The sequence below is a fragment of the Crinia signifera genome, chromosome 19 (assembly GCF_055691185.1).
Source record: "Crinia signifera chromosome 19, ASM5569118v1, whole genome shotgun sequence".
Lineage (NCBI taxonomy): Eukaryota > Metazoa > Chordata > Amphibia > Anura > Myobatrachidae > Crinia > Crinia signifera.
The window spans coordinates 109876908-109893102 of record NC_139226.1 but is presented as its reverse complement, the minus strand read 5'-3'; positions in this window follow the sequence as shown (position 1 = coordinate 109893102).

Sequence of the window (16195 nt, the reverse complement as noted above, 5' to 3'; positions counted from 1 at the left end):
TTACATGAGACAAGTATCATATTGAAGAAATTTTGAGTGGGCTTTGAATGATTTTGGTCCAGTGAAACTGGGGTGCTTGGTTCCAGAGTAATCTGCCCTCAAAGAACATTAACAGCCATGAAATTACATTTCAAAAATAATAATCGGTTTACATGCAATATCTCTGGAACTGATTGACCGATATGGACCAGCCTGGTATCATATTGAAGGCCCAGCGATTTGGTATTGAATTGAGTGATGCTAGGGCGGGAACTGACAGCCGTCGGAACTGGGTGGGGGGCAGAATTGACGGGTCCCATATTATCCTATGGGGAAAAAAAGTTACAGCTTTGCCAGGCGATATCTCTTGTTCCCGGGAGGCTAGAGACACGGGGCTGGGCTTGTTGGAAAGCCCTGGTCCTCAGCTATAAAATTAAATGACAGGGGGGACACGTGCCCGGGTGTTTCTTCATATAAGCTTTGCTTAGACACAAATTCCGCCAATGTTCCAATGTTGTGTCTTGCACATGCGCAGAACCACTTCTGCGCACGTCTGTACACAGGGAGCGAGTAAACTCGGAGAGAAGTCTAGTTGCCAAGTGCTCGCTCCTGGGCTTCCGAGCAGGGGGTGGAGAGGGGCGTTGCGGCCTAATCAGGGTCATTACCATATGCCCTGCATTTCATGGGCGTTCCCATGAAAATGCAGGACGTGCATATGGAAATGCGGTCATGGAGTGCATACAGGGGGTGGACAGCTGACTTAACCGGATGTCAGCTGCCCGCCCATATCTCTGCTTTTTTTCGCTCATATGTACGAGTGGTCTAGACCACTCGTGCATGGGCGAGCGATTTCCACATCATTCGATCCATCCTAAACATGAAATTGAATTTTGCATAAATAATGGTATCTGTGGAGGCGTGATGTCAAGCCAACTTTGTAGTATCGCTTTACGACCAGCTGCAATAAGGGCTAGTAGAAGTTTTTTACTATTTAAAATCATGCATGGGTCTGGGTTAAAAACACCTGAAACTGCCCAATCTGGTTTTAACGGAACTTGATTTATAAGTTTAGCCTCCACATATCTTCTGATTAGGTGCCAAAAACACTGAATAAGAGGATGTTTTACTGTATGTGATGACAGCGCAGGCATGAGGAATTCTCAATAGTTACCTTTCAATAACGTCCTAATGGGGAGAGGTATGTATAATGAAGTGTGTTTAAAATCAATTCAGTATACATACTTTACTAGCCGATAATGTTTTTCTAGAAAATTCCTATGCTTTTTCTAAAGTACGCATTGTAAGATGTTGAAAATGAGACAGCCAATTAAACATTCCTCGTGATATTTGTCAATTATATTTCTTAAAAAAGTATAGTGAATTGATAAAGTTTTTATTGGGTACCACATATGTTAATAAGGTATCTAAAGTATTTTGCCTTTCTGGTAATGTTTTGGATGGCAAGATTATCTTTATGGGGCCCCTTGGGACCTGCTGGGCCCTAGGAAGGTGCCTAGGTTGACTTGTGGAAAATTTGCCTCTGTATTTACTAAGCATGGGTTGGGGGTTTACTTATGATTTACCTAATGTCTTTGTGATCCGCTGATTTATTAAATCTATTGGCAACCAAACAGCATTGGGCAGCATGATTAAGAATACAAAACTGGGTGACCGATGATTTAACCCTCTACGTACCCTAATTATTGGATATCTCAACTTATATATATGATGGTCATCCTCTCATCCAAAAATTGCCTGAAACTATAACAAATCTGACATCATTTTCTTATATTTTCGTTAAGTGTATTATACAGAAAAAAGTCTTTATTAATAATAAATAGCCACAGTACATACTCCACTTCTGGGACTTAAGGGTGCCCCCAACCAGTGTCCTTTTCTTCTTTTTTCCCTCTCTTGCAGTGCAGCTGACAGATGTACACGTTCTCTCCAGTTTTACCTTTGTGTCTAGTCCTCTTCTTTCCAATTTATGACACAAAATATATTGTAACAATTATTTTTGGCCAAACACAAGTCTCTGTGTGGTTGTTTTAGGTTGTCACACAGTAATAGTTATTATGTAAAGATATTATTGTGAGTGGTAAAGACTAAGCTTGTAGTCGGCTTATAGCATTCTCTCAATGACTCAAAGAGGCAGTGCTAAATATAGATACGACTTAAGTCTAAACAACACATAAACAAAGCCAATACAAGTGATGACAGCACATATATAAAGTTTATAAACATCTAATAATCAAGTAAAAACCTATGTCTGGAGTGTGACTGTGTAAGTTGAATGTAATGAAGCATATATCATGCAAACGGAAGCTTTGAGTTCCTATAAAACTAGAGGTAATAGACAATAGTAGTTTCCCCGGTACTCAATGGTTCCACTGCAACCATCCATGTACTTATTAGAGGGCAGGATAGCATTACTGGCATTGTAATGCAGAGGGTGGGGCTACAATGACATCATTCATTGCAAATTCCATCATCACCCCTCCCACTTCTCCCCAGTAGTGGGCAACTGTGGGGGCTGAGTGGGGAACAGTGTGTGTGAGGGAAGGGGGGGGGGTTGCATGGGGGTACGCTGCCTGTGTGAGACTTCCGCCTTTTTTCATGAGGCTATACATGCCATTTTCGGTAGTCTCCCTGCCATTTCGGGAGGGTGGCAAGTACAGATGGAGCACCTCTCTTTCATGGACGGCGCTTGCCAGAACGTCCCTTCTGGCGGAGAGGGACTCCATTAGACTAAGATGCGCAAGCATCTCACACGCATGCACGTCCCAGTCAGTCGGCGGCTGGGCGGCGGGACCCTGCCCAACTTCGCTTCAGGGAGACGGGTAGGGTTAAAGGGGGGGGGGGGGGTTTAGGGAGGCAGTGGGGACCTGCGATGCTGGAGGTGGTGGCTGGCTGGGCCTGCAAGCATGAGAGGGGCTCCATTTTTTTGCCCTGTTTCCAGCACGGGTGTCGGATGAATCTACGACAGTCAAGGTTACAACAGAAGTTTCTCAGACATCGGAATCCTGACTATTTAATGCCCAACAGTCGGGATCCCTACTGCCAGGGGTAATTTACCCTTGTGGGGTCCAGTTGATGAGAGCAGGCAAGGGAGCACAACAAGCCCGCAAGGGGACTCTGATGCATTCACCCCCCTTACCGGACCACTGACAGTCAGGATTCCTTTGGGATTGGACACATACCACACCTTCCCAACACACAGTCACATAGTAAACATATGCCTCCCAGGAATGGTCATGCCCCCCCGGAGTTCTTATTTGAATTTTGTATTGTCACATCAATCAAACTGTGCTTATTACATCTCCTATTGTGCGCTGCATGTATAAGTTTTCAGCTTTTACTTCATCAAAATTCTGAATTGTCAATTGTCAAGTTATGTTGAAGGAGCAGAGGTGTTTTCTTTTATTTATTGTGGATTCTTATTAAATACTAATTACACCAATTAATATTTCCATATGATAATTGAGTTGCAAGTAATATACAATATACAACTTTGACTGTAGCACCATTTCCTTATATTTCAGTGTACACAGCATTAGCTTGTCACATACAGTAGCTTTATAAACTGTACAGCAGCCATTACTGATTTATAATCTCACAGCTACGGGACGAGGGGGTGTTTTCACAATCTATTATTATTTATATTGCAACAATACATAACCCAGCTTGAAAATGCCCATTCCATATACTGTACAGTAGTAATGTCACTTCCCGCTGTGCCCTTTAGGAATACAATAGACCGTACTTCATTTATTCACTTTTTTTTATAAATTGCCCTTATCAACACAGTGATATCCCTGATAAATCGTGTGAATTATTTGTCCCATACATACAGATTTGTTGCTAGTTTGTGGAACAAGTGATCAAGCAGAAATGTGCAGTTCCAGCAATGCAGCCTCCAGTCTCTGTGTTGCAACCACTCATGTACTGTACAGTACTCATTTATAATTTACAGCAATGTTATCCCTGGAGTGGAAACGTTGCAATCCCAGCTGTGCCCTATTATGGGCACAGGTCTCTGACCCTGTTACTGTCAAAAGAATAAATAAAGACATGCACATTATTTTTAAACATACATCTCAGCTCTATGAATGAGCAAAGCGAAATGATCAATATTTAGCTGGGAGATTTATCAAAGCTACCAAAGAGCTTGGAAATGAAGTTTCCCATAGCAACCAATCAGTTTATACCTACCGTATTCAAGAATGTACATGATCAATTCTAGCTATGTATTGGGAGGGGGGGGGGGGGTATGATCATTTTGCCTGTCGGCTTCTTCACTGAAGAAGTTGGCAGGTGAAACGGCCGTCTTCTCTGGAGTCTCTCCCCCATCCCGGACTTACTTACCGTGGAACCACTACTCTATCACCTACAGGTACACTTCCTTCACTATTCACAATTCTGGTTACCCCATAAAAGCCAATGGCTATACATCTATTTTTGTACTGCTCTTTCTATTTTAGCATTTCTAAGTGCTTGCGGGGTGAATGAGATATCGCTCACTTCCCATCAATGTTATTTAAACACATATTTCTGACACACTCAGCCCCTCACTATTATTATTATCTCTGTCTCCCCTAGACACTTTCCAGGATACTCTCATTCTTCTGGAACCCACATTGAGGGGCTCCTGCAATTGTATTACACAACCAAGACCTAACTTGTGGGAGACAAGTACAGTACAACAGATACCCTATCATTTATCTACCATTCATACAGTGAGACCTGAGACATGCTCACTCCTCCATCTACACCCACCTGTAGGCAACTAGCACCTTCCACAAGGTGCTGGGGGAGAAGCAGCTGTCCCACACACTGTTGGACAACCCTTTATACATACCATCCAATATATATATATATATATATATATATATATATATATATTAATTTTCCAATGGTCAATTTGGAAGCAAACAGGGTCTGTATCAGTTCACGTCAGTGACAAGACAAACTTAAAAAAATATATAAAAAAAACAGGTTTTTGCCTCTTTGACACGGGGCAGCGGTGGTGTAAACGGAGAAAAAAAAAACGTGTCCATTTTCCCGGGAATCTTACCCTGGTCCTGAACAGGGTGGAACCCAGGGGTGGTGAGACAGTTTAAATGGATATGCCTGGTAATCCGACCTGGCTCCCATTTACACCAATTGGGGAGCCCAAACTCCTGACCACAGCGTCCTGCAGTCAATATGGAGGTTGGATGGGGGGGGCGCACACAGCCTCCACTGCTATTTGCTGTACTTTGCAGACAGCAGTTGAGTCAGGGAGGAGGTAATTGGATGCCTGTGTGCAGCAGCCCTGCAGTGCTCAGTGGACCCGGCGCTTGGAGATGATGTCCTCTTCAAGCGCTGCCCCCTGCATCCGTGTGCAGTGTAAATGGTGCCAGCCAGGGAAATTTTCTGGTTGGCACCGCAGTGTAAATGGGGCAAATTCCGGATCCTACCCGGATTGCAACCGTGTTCCAAATACAGGGTCGGATCCAGGATTTGGTGTAAAAGTGGTATAAGTCACTGTGATGCATACTGTACATTCATTTCAGACTACCACAGCTTCTTACCTGATGCATCAACTTTCACAAATGCATATTTTCGCAGGCTTTGATGTACTTTGGCATTTGTCACACTTATTATTCATTTTGATCATTCTATTTAAATTCATTGTTTGTGTATTGTTAGGGATGCCACCAAGGTGGTATAGATGGCGCTGTTGCACTTGCCCAGTAGTCCTTGAAGCCTCCTGCAGGCTAAGGCTTCACCTATAACAGCCACATTCGAAGGGGTAAATTAGGTTGACCCCAACTCTGGTGCCGCCAGGACTTATGAGGGGACGAGGCTGCTACAGGAGGCAAACACAGGACTGGGGTCAGACTGGGACACAAAAGTAACAGACACATAAGACAAATACAAACTTTAACACACTACCATGTGTGACTAGCATGGGACCACTGCAGCAGATGGTATACACAAGCACCACAGCACTGGAGATGGAATTACCAAGCACTGGGTACTGAGACACAATGGCATAAAAAGTGCAGTCCCAGGCAGTGTCTAACTGTACAGACAGACAAGTGACAGGACCGGATTGCAGAGCAGAGCCAGCACAGGCAGGTCGATACAGACAGTACATAGAGCAGGACCAGACTGTGGGGCAGTTCTGGTTACAGACAGACAAATGGGTGAAAACACAGGTACATAAACAGAAGCTCTATTGGAGCAAGTATCAACTGGGACAAACAGGACCAAACACAGAACAGGCACATGAAGGGTCGAACAAACTTTGGGAAACAGGATCCAGGTAGGTTCAAGCTCAGGGCTGGGTAGGATAGGGTATACAGACAAGGACTAATGACAGGCAATAAGCAGAAGGGTTGGTCAGGAAAGCATGCATGTGCTCTGCTGTATTGGCTAGATACAAGCAGTATAACCAGCATAGAGCTTAGGGCAGGCTGGGTGATATTGGGAGCAATGACCTATCAGAACAGCTAGAATGGACAAGCCCCCTAAATAAGGAAAGTAACTGCAGGTGTGCAGCCTGACACAAGGCAGAGTGCTAATTGCCTAATTATTTGACAGGTGAAACTGAACACAGAACAAATACAAAAGTCATGCTGCATTTACACAGACCCGCCAGAGGCGGCTCCTAACATGTATTGTCAATTTATGTTGTACATGTTTTTTTTATCTGTGATTTTCTCCCAGATTTTAATTCTTTACCATTCCAAGACAAGTTTTATAAATGAACCCATTCAAACTCTAGCTATGGTAAAAGCAGATTGGGGTCTGTGTGCAAATTCTCCTCTTGACTACTCTTTAGAAGCTTTGCTATATCTCGTCGCTAGTTTTAGGGCCTGACTGGCCATTTGCCATTTCTGGTCAATGCCTGATGAGCTGCTCCAGCGACACAGTTGCCCCTAGTACGGTGATCAGGGGCACTCTTCTCAGCTGCCCTGCTCATGGAGACTTGGGCTGGCTGAACAGTGCAGATTCCTGACATTCAGCTTGGCCGCCCAACATACAGAAACATGGGGGGGGGGGGGTTTAAAGCGGTGACTGCACCTCCCTAAAGGGATTCGCACCATTTTGGCTATAATAATCCACAGTCTGTCCTTGGCTACTTTTAATAGAACTTTTAATAGAACTGCTGAAAATATAAACAAATTACTTACAAAATGATTTTGCTGTTTAATATCATATGAACTGTAGCTTATACTTAAGGTGCCCATACACTGAGGCGATTTTGTCCGATTTCGGCCGATTGCGACCAATCGGCCCGTTAAATCCCTGACATGCAGTCGGGTCCGATGCGTGGTCTTATGCGCATCGGACCCGACCAAGGTGGTCGGACCCTCTGGCCATCCAACCACCCGTTCTGGGACCTCCCTCCTGGCGGCGAAGCGGGCGGGAAGCAGGGACGCATGCGATCCATCACAACTGATCGCATGCATCCCTGCCGCCACGAAGGTCCCGGCGGCTTGCAGGCTGTCGGGTGCCTGTACACTGCAGCGAGACATTGCAGCAGTGTATGGGCACCTTAATTGTTAAAAATGTCTTTGCTCCAAAAATATTCTTCCTCTATTTTCCGTCCAGAAGGTGGCAAATTGGAGGGTTCTTCATCACTCTACTGCACTCAATAAAATCAAGGAGATTTGGATTTATTAATTGACTTTCTCTTTGGCCACGAAAGAGATTTGGTAACGCATTGCTGAATTATGATACTCATTGCCAATGCCCGAGGTTGGTGCTAACAAACTGACATATTTTTCTCCGGCATTTTCCATATCTTGCTGTACGAATGCATTTGTGTACTGTAAATGTTTCTTGTTAATGGGCAATCACTGATTCCTTTGCAGATGCAGCCATACATGAGCCTGGAGTATATTGCACATGGATGTAATGAAGTAATTGTCTTCTGTCCTGTAGCTATTCGGTCTTCTCATTTTGATATTTTTAAAGGTCCTCATTAAGCATGCATAACGATGTACCATGGAAGGACTGCTGATTCTGAACTACAACATGTTCTGTGCTCCATCCTTAGAAATTCCTGCCTACATTATCAATGCTTAGGAGACCATCATCACCATCATTAGTTGTCTGTTCCTTAGGAGGAGACAAAGGGTGACATTTAATAGTGCGCGTTGTTTTTTTTTTTTCGTTGTTATTTTTCCCAAAAACTGCTGTTTTCGATCATTTTCCGAAAATCGCACATTTTATAGGATGCGATTTGTTGCAAAAAAAACCCACAATTTTTTCCGTGAATCGCACATTTTAAAGGTGCAATTTTTTGTAACACTAAAAATCGCATCCAGATGTTTTCGGCAATTTAATGGGATGCGATTTTTAGTAAAGGTTACTAAAAATCGCAAAACAATTAGACCAGGTTCTGACTGGTGAATTTGTCTGAACCATCCACAGATCATTGTGATCTGTGCATGGTTCTGGTGTAAAAAAAGGGTTAAAACAAAAAAGTTATTTTAAAAAATGGCGTGGGTTCCCCCCTCCTGAGCATAATCAGCCACAGGCTCAAAGAACTGGTCCTGGTTTCATAAAATCACAGGGCAAAGCAAATAGGGGTCCCCAGGATTTTATAAAACCAGCACCAGGCTCAAGGCCCGGTCTTGGTTCCCAAAATACAGGGGACAAAATTAGTAGAGGTCCCCCGTATTTCAAGTACCAGCACCGGGCCCAACCAGCCAGCATGGTAATGCCACAGCCGGGGGGAGACTTTTTATACAAGTCCCTCCGGCCAAGCATTCTCCCCCCATGGGCAGGGGTCCTGGGGAAGTGGGGGACCCCCCCCAAAGAAGGGGTCTCCCCCTCCAGAACTTACCTGCCCATTTTGAAGCCCGGGGGTGTCCTCAATGCCACTGGGCGGTGGGCATCGAGCTGATTATAGTGTAAAAAATAGAATAGAAAAACTATTGTGTATTGCTGTGACACTACAAGTCCCAGCAAACCAGCACCGCATGGCTATGGATTCTACTGGAGAAGGGGACCGATCTTCTATCAAAACAGGTGAGTTGGAATGTATGGGCTCTGTATGCAATAAAGTTATAAGTGTGTGTGTGTGTGTTGTTTTTTTAAACTATTTGTACTGCTGGGGGACTACTAGTCCCAGCGGGCCCTTTTTTGCCCCACATGCTGGAACTTGTGGTTCTCCAAGTCCCTGCATGCGGTGCTGGCTTGCAGGGACTTGTAGTGCCACAGCAATACACAATAGGTTTTCTTTTTTTTTTTACACTATAATCAGCTCAATATTATCAGAACTGGGCAGACTGAAAATGAATAGAAAAAATGTTGCTATTGGCAAAAACAAAATTCAGTAAGACAATTCTGATATAAATCAATAAAATCACAATTCTTTAAATTAATTACTTTTAAAAAGCACATACAGCGGTTCTCAAACTGTGGGTCCCGACCTTCTCAGCATGGGGTCGCGTCTCCATGTTACTGACCATCGGGCTGATGACTTTTCTAATCTCAGTCAGTGATTCAAGGAGTCTGAAAGATCTGTTAAATTGTCTGTTATTTTAGACTCCTCCTATCACTTTGTGCCTCCAAAGTGTTGCCATGTATGTGCTGTCTGCTGACTACACCTGTGATGTGATGGGTTATGGTATATTAGACTCCTCCCATCACTCTGTGCCTCCACAATGCTGCCATGTACTTGCTGTCTGCTGACTACACACGTGATGTGATGGGTTATGGTATATTAGACTCCTCCCATCACTCTGTGCCTCCACAATGCTGCCATGTATGTGCTGTCTGCTGACTACACATGTGATGTGATGGGTTATGGTATATTAGACTCCTCCCATCCATAGGCGCCGATCCTGTGGGTGCTCAAGGGCTTGAGCACCCACAGAAATCCATGAGCACCCACGGGCAACCTGGCCTGAATCATGCTGCTGGGCCACGTTTGTCCCTGACTCCCTGTCCGACCATCCGTTTTCTCCTCCCCCCGGTGATCCGCCCTGGTTTCCTGATATACGGCAGTGCAGCTGCGGCGGGAGAGCAGGACTTAAAAAAAAAAAACACCCATACAAATGAATGGGAAGCCATTCATTGGCTGAGACCTCTCTCAGCCAATCAGCGATTGGCTGAGAGAGGTCTCAGTCAATGAATGGCTTCCCATTCATTTGTATGGGCGTTTTTTTTTTTTAAGTCCTGCTCTCCCGCCGCAGCTGCACCGCCGTATATCAGGAAACCAGGGCGGATCGCTGGGGGCACTGGCGGATTTAGGGGAGGCACCTGGGCACGTTAAGATAACAGGCCTGGCCGCTGGGTCTCTCAGCTTCTCAGCTTGCTCCCAAGACGCCGGCCCGTCACCTTGCAGCAGCTGCAGACAATCACTGGTCCGGCGGGTTGTAGTGTGTGTGGGAGTGTGTGCCTCTCTACTACCGGCAGCATCTGCAGAGCTGTCAGGGACACATGGCTCTGCTGTACTCTCCAGGCTCGCTGCTCTGCCTCTCTCACACCTGTACACCGGGCCAGTGATATGACTCCATAGCAGGCAGCCTTATAAACATCCTCCCGCAGCACCAAGTTGCCCCTATCTGTCTCCGTACAGACTGGTACAGCCACCTCTGTCCAGCTGCTGCCATGTGCACCTTCTACACAGTGTACACCATGTACATGACATCATGATGCTGCGCCGCCCGCCCGCGCATCTGTGGAAAAGGGGAGAGGCAGGAGCTGGGACTGGAGCCAGGAGCCGCAGCAGTGCACAGTAAGTGACTATTAGGAGGTCTATATGGATGAAGATGAATGCTATATTATGGGGAGAGCTCAGCTGCAAGTTTTATAGTAAATCATTCATGCAACATGTCTGTTTCCAAACTTGAGGACTAGGATGTATAGTGGGCATTATGGCGTGTGCCATAAGGTGTAGGGGGCATTACAGCTTGTGGCATAATGTGTAGTGGGCATTACGGATTGTGGCATATTGTGTAGTGGGCATTACGGCTTGTGGCATAATGTTTAGTGGGCATTACGGCAGGTGGTATAATGTGTAATGTGCATTATGGCATGTGCCATAAAGTGTTATGGGCATAACGGTTTGTGGCATAATGTGTAATGGGCTTCACGGTGTGTGGCATAACAACTAATGGGCATAATGTGTAATGAGCTTCACGGTGTGTGGCATACATGTAATGGGCATTATGGCATGTGGTATACTATGTAATGGGTGTGACGTGTAATCAGCATTATGTTGAAAAATGTTGGCGCGCGCCTACGGCGCGCACTGCCCATGTTTTCCCTCCTTTACAAAAAACTTCTTCAGTCCTGGCATAACATGTAATGGGCATTGCAGTGTATGGCGTAACATGTGATGGGCATTACTCTGTGATGTACCATGTAACTGGCATTATGATGTAATTGAAATTAATAGCAGGGCACTGGGCAGGCCATTTATAAAAACCAGAGCTCATATTACAGCAGCCAGGGAATAAATGAAAGGAGGAGTGTTTAGATCAGTGGTTGGTGTCAAACTCATGCCCCCAGCCCTCCACCTGTTGTGGAACTACATGTCCCAGCATGCCCTGCCATAGATTTTATATAATAGATTGCCAAAACTGTGACAGGGCATGCTGGGACATGTAGTTTCACAACAGCATCTGACTCCAGTCCTGTCAAGCTTGTCAGCTTCTATTTTCTTGTGGTGCCTGCCTGGGCCTGGCCATGCGCTGACAGTCACAGTATAATTTGAATATTGGAGACAACTGTGCTGCGTAATATAAATTGGTATTATTTTGTGGCCACGCCCCTTCCCCATGAAGCCACTTCCCTATATTTTTTGGCTTGAGCACCCACCAGCAAAAACATAAATCGGCACCTATGCTCCCATCACTCTGTGCCTCCACAGTGCTGCCATGTACTTGCTGTCTGCTGACTACACATGTGATGTGATGACCTTCTGCAGTAACTTGCTGGGGTCCAATCATTATCTTTATTGTCTGATGGGGTCCCAGAGCAAAATAGTTTGAGGATCCCTGCTCTAGTATATCAATCATATAATGCATCACTTGAACAATATTTATATGAGATGGATTAATAAAAATAACCTCTCCCAAAAAGAAGGAAAAGAGTTCAATAAAATAAAATTGGAAGCTTCCAAGTCAAATTGTAATTATCTCTATAAGATCTTATGGCGGTGGTACCGAATTAAGGCCCTAATTCTGGTTAGCAGAGATGCCACCCATACGATCACCCGCCACCTCCCCCCCCCCCCCCCCCCAACCGCCAACTGCACTTGTTAAAATGCAAAGGGATGTGAAACGAAAACACATCCCCTCGCGTGTCCGTGTTCCAACCAGGTTCCCAAGATCAGACGGAATTGGTCAGCGTCATTGTGGTATGATTGTAGGTATAGAGAGCAATGAGATACGACTAGTGAGTATAGAGTGCGGCTGTACAGTGATCATTTACAATACTAAGGTCAAAATATTGCAATAACAGTAGATTCAAATATTAAGTCAACAAAACCCGGGGGCGCTGGGATGAAAAACGCTCACACACACTGAGCATTTTTCTCCCGTTTTAGCGATTTTCCCACGGGGTGGAACATATTCCACTGTTCCATAGCGGAACAGTGTGGAAAGCTGTCCACATCGCTTCTCATCTGCTGGTAATACCACCAGATGACTGGCCAGGCCAGCATGATGCGGGAGTGTGCAGCAGTGCTCATCACTGCCCCGTACACACTGGGCGGCTTTCGAGCTGAAAGCTCAAACGAGTAAACTGAGCTGCTTTCAGCTCGAAGTCGCCCAGTGTGTATGGGACTTCCGTCACTTACTGAGTCCATTTGCAAGTATTAGACATAATCATCTATGTGTCCCAGGGAGGAGGCAGTGTACAGATATCACAGATATCACAGCAGTGAGTGGACGGGCAGAGAGACGTCTGTCACTGAGATAATATTTGCACATTAATAATGCACGGCCTCTATTCTACCGTCTGGACTAATTTGGATGTTATTTATCCTCAGTGTTGACATGATTTCGGAGCTCTCATACAGTACAGCCTGCACTATTGAATACAGAATATCTCCGAGCTCATTCAGTAGGGTTGCGGTATGAAGAATGTACAACGCTGTGATTGGCTGTAGCTTTATGTGCCTGACATTTACAAACGTGGTGAAAAGTCGTTTTCTGAAATACATGTGCAGAATGTTTTTCATTTACAAATAAATTTTAAATAAAAATGATAGTTTCAATATATATAGCGAATGCTGTGTACACACAGGGCCTTACGTGAATTTTGCAGCGTTGTGTGTGGATTATACGCCGCCCGCAGCTCACACAGCCACCCACAATCCCTTGCTCTGCGATTTGCCCCCGCGCGGCTGCCAATGGATGTTTTGAATAAACATCCATTCCCAGCCTTAGTTGCGTGAGACAAGTCATTCGATGGTCAGCGATGATTGGGAAGGTGCGTGCAATTCTAAGACACTCTCTGGTTAGCTTTGAGTGCTCCCTGTAAGAGAAGAGGGCAGGCCGCTGACATCTGCTGACATCGGCTGCCTGCCCCCAGCACCCGCGTTACTGCCTAATTTCCATGGGAACACCCATGAACTGCTGGGCATTCCTATGAGGGCATGCGCAGGCAGAAAACATCGCTCACCATGCGAATGCGCGGGGGAGCGAATCATTGAAAATAAGGCCCACGGTACGATTCTTATTATTATTTTTTACTATATAGTCAAAATCGAATAGAACGTTCGTCAGAATCCCACATTATTAAACCGCGTTCAGCTCCGATATGCTCCGCTAAATTTGATTCCAATGCGCGGCCCTGCAACATAATAATCGAAAGCATAAATAGGTTGTGCAGGCAAGTCTATTTCTGCTAGATCGAAAGGAGGCAGAAAAGTCATGTGTCCACCACTTTTGGGTCAAACCTCCAATCCTCCAGTGCTCCAGTAAGTATTTCTCTTTATCTTCACTATCCCTAACTTTAATCCCTACCCTTAACCAGGGCCGGACTGGTCATCTGGCAGTTGTGGGCTGATTTTGTGAAGAAAGTTTGCTGCAGTCACCTGAGCCCGCCCCGCTGCGTCCCTGTCGTGAGCATTTTGACATCATGATGCCACCGCACCTGACCGGATGCGCCACATCCAGTGACAGTCCTGAGGAGGGGGGAGCTGAGGGGCGGGCCAGCCACATGTCACCCTCCATGCTGCGGCAGATAAAACACAGGAAAACTGTAGAGTGATTGACATTGATGAACGAAGCATCTGTCTGGTTTGAAAGTAGAGCGACATGATAGATATTCGATTTGTGATTCCACACCACTCCCCTTGGTTAATTGTTTTCTGTTGCTTCTGTTGTTTACGGTGTGTGCCACAATGTGTAATGGGCAATAAGGTGTGTGCCACAATATGTAATGGAGATTAAGGTGTGTGCCACAATGTGTAATGGGAATTAAGGCGTGTGCCACAATGTGTAATGGGCATTAAGGTGTATGCCACAATGTGTAATGGGCATTACAGTGTGTTCCATAATGTGTAATGCCTCCATTTTGTGATGCCATGGCTCCTACCCATGAGGCCATACCCCCTTTTGCCGAGCGGCTGCACCGCGCAATGGTCCCTCCTGCTACAGGTGGCCTGTGTGCTCAAAGTGCCAGGGCCAATTTCTGGTCCCAGTCCGGCCCTGCCCTTAACCCTCCCTCTAGTGCCTTAATTTGACACCCCACCCCCCATCATAGAAGTCAGCAAAGTAATTTTCAGCCTTTTTTGACTGAATCCCTGGAGGATATACTGTAGGTCCTATGTACTTATTACTTTTTGGATAAAACCGGATACGTTAATTATTTACATGGGATGTAGTTGGCATCCCAAAGCTTAACTTAGGATGCCGGCAGAAGATGGGTACCGGAATCCCGACACCCCTCAAAATCCAGATGCCGGAATCTCTACAATCAACATCTGCAATGTAAGTATGCAGGGGAGGGTCAGGGTTAGGCTGCAGGGGGATTGGGGGGGAGTTAGTGTGAGCCAGCATTTATGCCTATTGTAAGATAGCGAATAACGGTTCTCATTCTGATCTGATCGGAACAGGGAGAATTTGGCCCCGTTCCGATGTTTGGGGCTCTGCGCATGTTCTATTAAGCACATGTGCAGGCCATTCTAATACCTCGGAGCGTGCCGGCGGGGACGAGGGGTCGCCCATGGGAAAACCCAGCGTTTTATGGGCGTCCCCTGGCCCCTGGCAGGCATCGTCTGATGTTACAGGATGTCAGCCACCTGGCCCGTCTTCGGGCAGCCACACGCAGATAAAAGTCAGTTTCCACTGACTTCTATTTGCAAAGGCAAGAAAAGCATTCATTGGTCGGTGACCATCAAATTATTTCTCCTGCGGTGTAGGCATGTCTTTGTTACACATCACCTCACATGGTACAGAGGGGAATCGGCAACGGCGGGGGGGGGGGAGGTATTCGGAGGGGAAGCGGATGCCGTCTCTGGTGCTCGGTAAGCTGCACGAGCAAACCAGAATTTTCCTCAATATTTTTACATATTTGGTTAGGATTCACCTAGTTCAGGCTCGAACTAATACAGATGACCTGTATACGCACTGTGGAGAAGCGCCAAATATATAATTTTTTGCTATAATTGGTCGCTACTTAAAAAAATGACAGACCTGTGCAAAATGGTTTACAAGTTCCGCAGTTTGCAAAACAGCTTTGGGTAGGTAGATCTGAATAGAGCAGTTCATAAGGGCGAGGTCGCACAGTACTGGGTTATTCGTAACTAACTTAGAAGTGATCTGTTAATGGTGGATTACTAGGCCAGGTTTAATCACTGCTGGATACTTGTGTAACGCGAGACTCCTGCTTACTGTGGCGAGTACGGACTGTGCCAGTGCAGAGGATTGGGCAGATGATCTGTCTGGGAGGATGAGAGATGCCAGGGGGCCTTATTATATATTTATTGCAAAGCTTTTACTACTGATGGGTTCATTCTGACTGCTGGATGTAGGCCTGATGTTTCATGCTTGCAATACTCTGCGGGCGACATGTTTACATAAGCAGTCGTAAGAAGGAGGATTCTCCTAATCTTCCCTGATAATGTTTACCTTGCAAAGGGCAGAAAACGCTACAGGGAGTACTAGGAAAATGTTGTATTTAGACATAAAGTCAGGACAAATTCCTCCCTTGCCTGCGGAATTTAGCATTGTCAGCCTCACTGTTCTGCATCCCTGTG